Below are 9498 nucleotides of genomic sequence, written 5' to 3' on the forward strand. Positions count from 1 at the left end.
GCAGCCACCTTCGCGGCAGCGTAATTTGGGGCTAAAGCCACAAAGTGGGCATACTTCGAAAGCCGGTCGACGACGTCTAAGATCGCAGTTTTGCCATGCGAATTGGGCAGTCCATTAATAAAATCAAGAGCAATGTCCGCCCAGACGCGAGTCGGAATTGGTAGTGGCTGAAGAAGCCCGTGCGGAGACTTGGGCGTATACTTGGTTTGCTGGCAAACAAGCACTCAGCGACCCATCGACGCACATCCTTGCGTAGGCCTCGCCAGAAGAAACTCTGTTGAATGCGAGCGAGCGTGCGCAAGAACCCGGAGTGACCACCTACAGGAGAAGAGTGAAGTTCTTTGAAAATCGTGGCTTTGAGTTGTGAGCTTGGAGCCAAGTATATACGGTTTTGGAAGTAGAGGACGTCTCCTGCCAATCGAAACTTTGGATACTGATCTGGGAAGGCTTGAATTGCGCCAACCAACTTCAGGGTGTCCTGATCCGATTGGTGTTCCGAGCGAATCTGGTACGAAAGATCAGCATGAGGGGTAGATATAGCTGCGAAGGAGGAGTCGGTGCAACGGGACAAAGCGTCCGCTACTACGTTCTCACGGCCAGGTTTGTAGATGATCTTGTAATGAAAACCCAACAACTTTTGCAACCAGTAATGTTGTTCGGGTGTTTGGAGCGATTGATCCATGAGATGTTGGAGGCTGCGGTGGTCTATACGAATGATAAACTCACACCCCAATAGATAGTGGCGCCAACGTCGAACCGACTCAGTAATGGTAAACATCTCCCGAGCATATGTAGATGAGGCTTGTAACCGTGTGGGAAGGACCTTGCTGAAATACGCGAGAGGATGACCGTGTTGTGAAAAAACGGCGCCCATGGCAACTCCTGAGGCATCCGTATCGACGACAAATTGGATGTCAAAATTTGGGAGACTTAAAATAGGGGTGGTGGTAAGGGCCTCCTTTAAATCTCTAAAGGCTGAGTCAGCGGCATCACCCCACTAGAACGCTTCTTTTTTTAAGAGATCAGTAAGTGGAGTCGCGAGAGACGTGTAGCCGCGCACGAAACGACGGTAGTAACCTGCCAAACCGAGGAACCCGCGGAGTTGCTTGATGGTAGTAGGCTTGGGCCACTGCTAAATTGCAGCGATTTTGGTTGGGTCAACGGCGACCCCGACACAGGAGGTAAGGTGACCTAGATACTCGATTTTTTCCTGCCCAAAATTGCACTTGGAAAGCTTGAGAAAAAATTTATTATCACTGACGACTTGGAGTACCTGTCGCAGGTGACTGAGGTGGAGGTCCCAGGTGGCACTATACACCAAGATGTCATCAAAGAATACTAGTGCAAATTTTCGAAGGAATGGCTTCAAGGTCGAGTTCATCGCAGCCTGAAACGTAGATGGGACATTTGAGAGTCCAAACGGCATTACAAGGAACTCGTAGTGGCCTTCGTGGGTGCGGAATGCAGTTGTCGGCTGCATTGACGCGGATCTGGTGAAAGCCAGACCGGAGGTCGAGCTTGGAGTAGAATTTGGAGCCATGGAGCTCGTCAAATAATTCTTCAACCGTTGGGATGGGAAAATGGTCTTTCACAGTGATGGAATTGAGAGCTCGATAGTCGACGCAAAACCGCCATGAACCATCTTTTTTTTTAACAAGGAGGACTGGAGAACTAAAAGGACTAGTGCTGGGGCGGATGATGCCATCAGAGATCATGTCGGTCACCAATTTCTCGATCTCCCGCTTCTGAAAATAGGGGTATTTGTAAGGTCGGACATTCACCGAGGAGGTACCTGGTTGGAGGTGTATGCGGTGATCAAATGGAAGAGGTGGGGGAAGGCCATGTGGCTTATCGAACAGTGGTGCAAATTCTTGAAGGATGGTTGAAATGGAAGGGTCGGGAATTACGGGGTTGTTGGGTGTGGGGTTGATGGCCCACATGTGAAACAGAGAGGCCACAGAAGCTGTTTTAAGACACCGCCTTAATTGTGATTGATGAATATATTGGAGATATGGGGATGGTTCTCCAAAGAGTGTGAGGGGCTTCGAATCCCACGTAAAGGCCATGGAGAGTTGTTTATAGTCAAAGGTTACTGGCCCCAAGTTTTGAAGCCATTGGACACCTAGTACGACATCGGCGCCATGTAATGGGAGAACAAATAAATCCAGGAGAAAATTGGTGTTGCCGATTGATAATGGAATTTGGGCGCAATGCCCGATGCACGTGAGGGAGTCCCCATTTCCAACAGTGACGGAAAAGGTAGTATCGGAGTTAATGGGAAGATGCAAATGTGAGGCGATTCGTTCTTGGATAAAATTATGTGTACTCCCGCTGTTGACCAAGATCTGAACAGGCAGGTGGGATATGCGACCAGTGAAACGAAGGGTGCGGAGGGATGGTTGTCCGGCAAAGGCATGGAGGGAAATTTCTGGTTGGGGGTCTAAGGGTGGGTCTGCTTCAAGAGGGAAGGGGTTGGGTTCTGGTTCGGGTTGGTACAGTGGATCCGGCGCATCCTCAGAGAGCATGATGTGGAATTGAGGTTTACAACGGTGCATGCATGAGAATTTTTCATCGCAGTTGAAACAAAGGCCCTTCTAACGACGGGCTTGCATTTCGTCGGATGTAAGGCGGCGGATGGGAAATCGATTGGTGGGTGTTTCATGTGCGGATGGTGTCGGCTTCGGGGGCGGGGGTGTTGGAAGGAGGGCGGGCTGCTGGTATGATGGTTGTCGGAATGGGAAATGTCGCGCCTCGTTGAACTTGTCTTCCTGAAGTTTGGCAAGTCCCATGGCTTGAGAGAGGGTAAGCGGTTGAAGAGCCTGGACCTCTCATTGAATCTCGGGTTTGAGTCCCGAGACGTAGCAACTGAGCATGAGGGCAGCGGGTAGTCCGGTGGTGCGGTTGGCAAGGGCTTCAAAGTCTGCGGTGTAGTTGAGGACAAAACTCTTCTGGGTGAGTTTCGTTAGTGCGCCCTGGTGGTCGACAAACTGTGATGGGCCGAAGCGCGTCTCTAATGCCGTGACGAAGGCATCCCAGGTTTGGAATTGGCCATTCCGGAAGCACCATTGGAACCATGCTAGGGCCGCTCTATCCATGTGAAAGGAGGAACAGTGAGGCGTTGTTCGTCCGGCGTGGAATGGTAGGAGAAAAACTGGTTTGCCTTGAAGATCCATCCGAGAGGGTCGGTTCCATCGAAGCGTGGAAAATCAAGTTTCAGGTGGCGTGGAGGTAGAATGAAAGAGGAGCTAGCGGCATCGGGTTGGTGGGAATCGGATTTATTGAGTCGAAGTTGCTCGAGTTTACCGTCGAAAGAGGTGACGGCGGAAACAAGAGAGGTGAGTTGTTCGGTAATGGTTTTGAGTTGGTTGGTGTGGCTGATGACGGTCTCATCCAGAGCGCGGAGGCGAGTACCCTCTGCCATGTAGATGAGAGAAGGCTCTCAACGAAAGCACCAAATTGGTAGAGTACTTTGTGTAATCAACAAATTAAAGAGTCTTTCCTGAGTTTGAGGCCAGGTCCTCCTAGAATTGTGTGGGAAAGAGATAAGGAACAAAGAGTAATTATATTATATTCACCTAGCTATTACATGCATCATTTAAATAACTACAAGAAATAACTGCAACCATCTACGTGGAGAACATGGAGAACATGGGAAACTGAAATCATCTACGTGCAGGACATGGAGAACATGGGAAGATAAAAGTAAAAGTTCCTATTCTACTGACTAGAGGTAGCACAACCGTAAGGATTTCACACGTAGTCCTTCATGTTCGATGGTGGATGTCGAGTCCTAGTGGAGGGTGGTCGTTGGGCAGTTGCAAGAGGAGTCGTGATATCTGCAGGAACTTTGGATGAAGTGGGAATGGATGACGGCATCGTATCACTTGGCAACCTAGAAGAGTAGCTATTGAAGTTATCTTTCTCTATTTTGCCCCAACTCTATTCCGGGTTTACGAATCTCGGATTTTCCTTTAAAAAATTAGACCTAACCCGAGAAAATTCTCGAGTAGGGCAAGGTTTTGGAAAACACGCCCCGCCCGACCCGAGATGTACCTATAGTGTTTATTTATTTAATATATTCCCCTCTAAGGAGCTCTGTATATGTTACTCATGATCGCTCAAACCAGCCTCAACGATCACTCCAACTTGAGCTTTGATACTACTTGTTGAGAAAATCCGTCAGGCAAATCCAATACGATCATGCACAAATAAACGGAAAAGTAAAAATAAACACAAGCCACAAGATAACACCGAGATTTTTCGTGGTTCGTCCAAGATGCCTACATCCACGGGCGAGAAGATGATCTTCACTATGAGAAAGCAAACCCTTTCTCTTGCTTCCCAACTAAGATCGTACACATATGACCAACCCGAGAAAAATTCCACGAGAAAATCAGAGTGTAATCTGAGAAAAAACTCCGAGAGAAATCCCAAGAAAAACTCTTGTTTTCTCTCTCTATCTTCCTTATCTTTTTCACTCTGTCTCGATCCAATGCCAAGCAACCTCTCACCGAGAGAGCTCCTCCTTTTTTTATACTTGGGTTTTCCTAACAACCTAAAGAATTTGTTTCTATTTTTGCCTCATGGTCGGAAGCAGGCAACTTTTCCAAGAGGTTCAAGCACCGAAAACATGTAGTAGTGAATTCAAGACCAATGATCTTGTAGACCATGAGGAGGCCGGCCTCACATTGTCTTGGTCCTTGAGCTTTTCTCCTTTGGAGTTACAAAGATCTATGAACTGGGGCTGCAACTGGGGCAGCCTTGGGTCCTATCAAAGCCAACCCGATGTAGCATTACTTCAACCCTAACCTGACCCACCCTAAGGAGGGACCACCCTAACCCAACTCGCCTCTAAATCACTTAACTGTAACCTAATCCGACAAACCCATATTTCCAAATCTGGTTGGGTATGATTGTGTTCGGGTTGGCCCAAGGCATACAAGCTATATTGTTGTCCTGCTATTTAATATTTTTACCTGCAATTTCAACGTAGTACCCTTGTATATGATGCCAAAACAGTCATGTTCTATTCCTTCGCTACAGCCAATGGTAATCTTGGGTCAGTTTGGTCGTGTGAACGGTCCATTAACGCTGATAAGACAACAGATTTTGTATATGTTCACCTTCTATTTCAAAACAGTCAGCGATGTATATAATTTTTGTGTAATGACAAAACAATCATTTTCTAGTCCTTTACCACGCATCCCATACAAAGGCGTAGTCTTGGGCCAATCTGTGGACTAACAAGATATTTATATTGACCCATTTCATCCATGATTTGCAACCCTATTTACCATTGTAGAATAACTAGGAAAAATGTACGTGAGTTGCACGTGGGACCCAAATATCAGTTCAAATAGTGCAAAATGAAGTGGCAAACTAATACTGGAGTTCATTAAAAGGAACAACTATCTTGGATCTATTCATATAATAGGGAAAACAGTATTACTTTATCTTTTACTGAAATTTTCATCTGAAATCGAAACGTCCACATTTCCAAGACAATCGAAACTTAAATTAAAATTTAAAATCTCGCTCTTAAGCATAGTTTGAAATTTCAACCGAAATCCAAATCCAGTCAACCCAAAATGGTATGAAATTTCTAACGAAATTTGGTTTTGCTTGGAAATTTTGTTCCGAATTTTCAAATTTTCGATCGAAATTTCATTTCCCCCCGAAATCCCATTCCGAAATTTAAGGAATATCCCAAAAAATATGGATTTTATCCCTTATTTAATATTATCCTGAAATTTCGGCCAAAATTATTGAAATTTTGACCGAGTTAAAGTATCATTTAAATTGATTTTTATGGATTTCGCGGATTTCGCCTGGAATTCGACTAAATCAATTAACGGCTATTTTTCTCGTATAGAATTCTGACAGAAATTTCGGTAATATCGGCTAAAATTTTTGGATAATATTAAATAGTTATTAATATAATTTAATATTATCCTAGCCCTCCAATCAATAGAGGTTTCCATAATTGTTGTTCCTCTTTAGTAATTTTTAATATTATTTAATATTATCCTAGCCCTCCAATCGATAGAGGTTTCCATAATTGTTGTTCTTCTTGAGGTGCCTGGAATCCGTCAATATTTTGCAAGTGTCCTCCATGAGTAATATAAAGTAGTTGTTTCGTCATTGTCATGTCTTTGCCTCTTCTTGGTATTTTTTCTTTCGTAATTGTCATAGACATGTACCCTGTGTTGGTACTTTTCGTATGTAGATTACGATTTCACCCTAAAGAAAGTAGTTAATATCATGACTTATTGTTAAAGAGAATAGGCATAATACAGCTGGGATATAGATGGGATTTTTGGCAAAGGGTGGAAGAACTTAACCCACGATTCCGCCTTTATATATAGTAGTTAGAAGTTAGATTAGATTGCTCAACTATATACCCCAAAAATAAATATAAATGATGGAAGTGGAATTGTAGACTGAAGGGAACCCTTGCAAAAATGAGATGAAAGGGTTCTCCCATTGGCTGCACATCACCAGAGTGCATTTAACATTCGTTGACTTCTACATTTTAGAGTGACTTAATGACATTTTGAGTAATTACATGTTAGAGTGATTACTCTAAAATACTAGAGTGATTACTCAAAAATGTTAGACTGATGTAATTATTTCAAAACAGTGCCAAGGTATAATTTCTCAACTCTCCCATTCTCCAATCTCCCGCCGTGCTGATATTGATAGCCACTAGCTCAATGGTCAAGGCTTTGTTTTTCAATCACGAGTTCGGAGGTTCGATCCCAGCTTACCTACCAAAAAAAGAGAAATATAAATTTACAAACAGAAGGGCGGAGCCTTCTTTGATTTGATGAACAGGATCTTACTATGAGGAAGAGATACGTAGGGCGACTGGCAACTGAAGTGCGGCCGCCAATGTAGACAACGAAAGAGGAAGACTCTAGACTTCTGTGTGAGAATGGGAGAGTTGCGAGATGGAATAGAGATGTGGGAAAAACTGATATGGTACGCTTATATAGCGTACACATATATAGTGGCTATCAATATCAGCACAACTGTGTTTTGATAATGGGACGACTTAACTTGTTTTAAACTTATCTCTGAGTGGCTCCTTAGAAGTTTTGGAGTTAGGTTGGCTCGAATTGCAAGTTAGAGTGATTACTCTAAAATGGTAGAGTGACATAATTATTTCAAAACAGTACCGATGTATAATTTCTCAAATCTCCCAATCTCCCGCGGTGCTGAATTTGATAGCCACTAGCTCAATGGTCAAGGCTTTGTTCTTTGATCACGAGGTCGGAGGTTCGAACCCAGCTTACCTACCAAAAAGAGAGAAATATAAATTCACAAACAGAAAGGCGGAGCCTCCTTTGATTTGATGAACAGGATCTTACTATGCGGAAGAGATACGTAGGGCGACTGGCAACTGAAGGGCGGCCGCCGATTTAGACAACGAAAGAGGAAGACTCTAGACTTCTGTGTGAGAATGGGAGAGTTGAGAGATGGAATAGAGATTTGGAAACACTGATATCATATAGTTATATAACGTACACATATACAGTGGCTATCAATATCAGCACAACTGTGTTTGATAATGGGACGACTTAACTTGTTTTAAACTTATCTCTGAGTGGCTCCTTAGAAGTATTGCGAAATTGTAGTAGCCTGTGACTGTGACAGGTGGTTAAAACATGTGAAACAAGGTGAGTTTATCCCATTATCAAAACATGTGCATGAAGATATTAGTTTCCTATATATATATATATATATGGAGTTATGGAGTTAGGTTGGCTCGAATTGCAAGTTAGAGTGATTACTCTAAAATGGTTGTTACATAATTATTTCAAAACAGTACCGATGTATAATTTCTCAACTCGATCTCGCAATCCCCACTGTGCTGATATTGATAGCCACTAGCTCAATCGTCAAAGGCTTTGTTCTTTAATCACGAGGTCGGAGGCTCGAACCCAGCGAGAAATATAAATTTACAAACAGAACGGCAGAGCCTCCTTTGGTTTGATGAACAGGATCTTACTATGCGGAAGAGATACGTAGGGCGACTGGCAACTGAAGTGCGGCCGCCGATGTAGACAACGAAAGAGGAAGACTCTAGAACTTGTTTTAAACTTATCTCAGTGGCTCCTTAGAACTTTTGCAAAATTGTAATAGCCTGTGACAGGTGGTTAAAACATGTAAAACAAGTTGAGTTTATCCCATTATCAAAACATGTACATGCAGATATTAGCCTTCTATATATATGGAGTTAGGTTGGCTCGAATTGCCAGAGGCCTCAACCCGGACCTAGTAAAAACATGTAAAACAAGGTGAGTTTGTCCAGTTATAAAAACACAGACCGCAGAATCTCCTATATATATATATATATATATATATATGAGGGACCGGTTCATTCACACATGTGTAGATAAGTTATCTACACACTAGCTTAAAATACAGTGGGGGCCACATTATTTGGGTGATCCAAACCATTCATTTTTAAGGCCCTCTCATAGATAAGGTGTGCACAAAAAATCAGATCCATAGGATCATCCTAACCATTCGAACTTTGGAGGCAAAAAATGAACTAATTTGTGAAGGTTTAAAGACATCCATTTTACCTCCACAAATAGTAGGGTTGGGATGATCCTATGGATCTGATTTTTTGTAGACACCCTATCTATGTGAGGGCCTTTAACATGGATGGCTTGGATCACCCAAACAATGTGGGCCCCCACTGTATTTTAAGCTAGTGTGTAGAGAACTCTCTACACATACGTGTAGGAACCGTTCTCTCTCTCTCTCTCTCTCTCTCTCTCTCTCTCTCTCTCTCTCTATATATATATATATATATATATATATATATATATATATATATATATGTGTGTGTGTGTGTGTGTGTGTGTTGGGGGGTGGTGTTGGGGTTCCCGAAGCCCCAACCCTAACCCAACCTAAAATAAAATGACCGTTGGTTAAAACATTTAAAACAAGAAAAGTTCCTCAACTTCATCAAACACGACGGAAAAAAAAAATATATATATATATATATATATATATATATATATATATATATATATATATAACAAGGTGAGGTTGTCCCCTTTATCAAAACATAGTCGGCCAGATATCTGTCTCCTATACATGAGAAATATACGGGTCACGTTGGCAGCCTCCTGTACATAATAGTCAAGATACCTAACTTAACCAAAAATAAAATTGGGTTGATTTTTTTCCAACCCTGACGTAATTTGAGATTATGAAATGCCAACCCAACCGGAGCTAAAACCGAGTTGAAGGGGTTAGAATCATCCTAACATGTTTTCCGGCACGGCCTATCTACAGCAGGGCAAATGGTTTAGAAAAACTCAGAAGTGAGTTCTCATAAACATGGTTTTAAATTTCGGTGGATACCGAATGTGAAATCGCTAATATCCGAAAAGATACTTTATTTTGACCGAAATTTCGTCCCAAATTTAAGGAATATCACCAAAAAAATATGGATTTTAATCATTATTTAATATTTTCCCA

Source organism: Tasmannia lanceolata, unplaced genomic scaffold (genome assembly GCF_043159265.1).
Source record: "Tasmannia lanceolata isolate RefF3 unplaced genomic scaffold, GAP_Taslan_0.1 ptg000003l, whole genome shotgun sequence".
Lineage (NCBI taxonomy): Eukaryota > Viridiplantae > Streptophyta > Magnoliopsida > Canellales > Winteraceae > Tasmannia > Tasmannia lanceolata.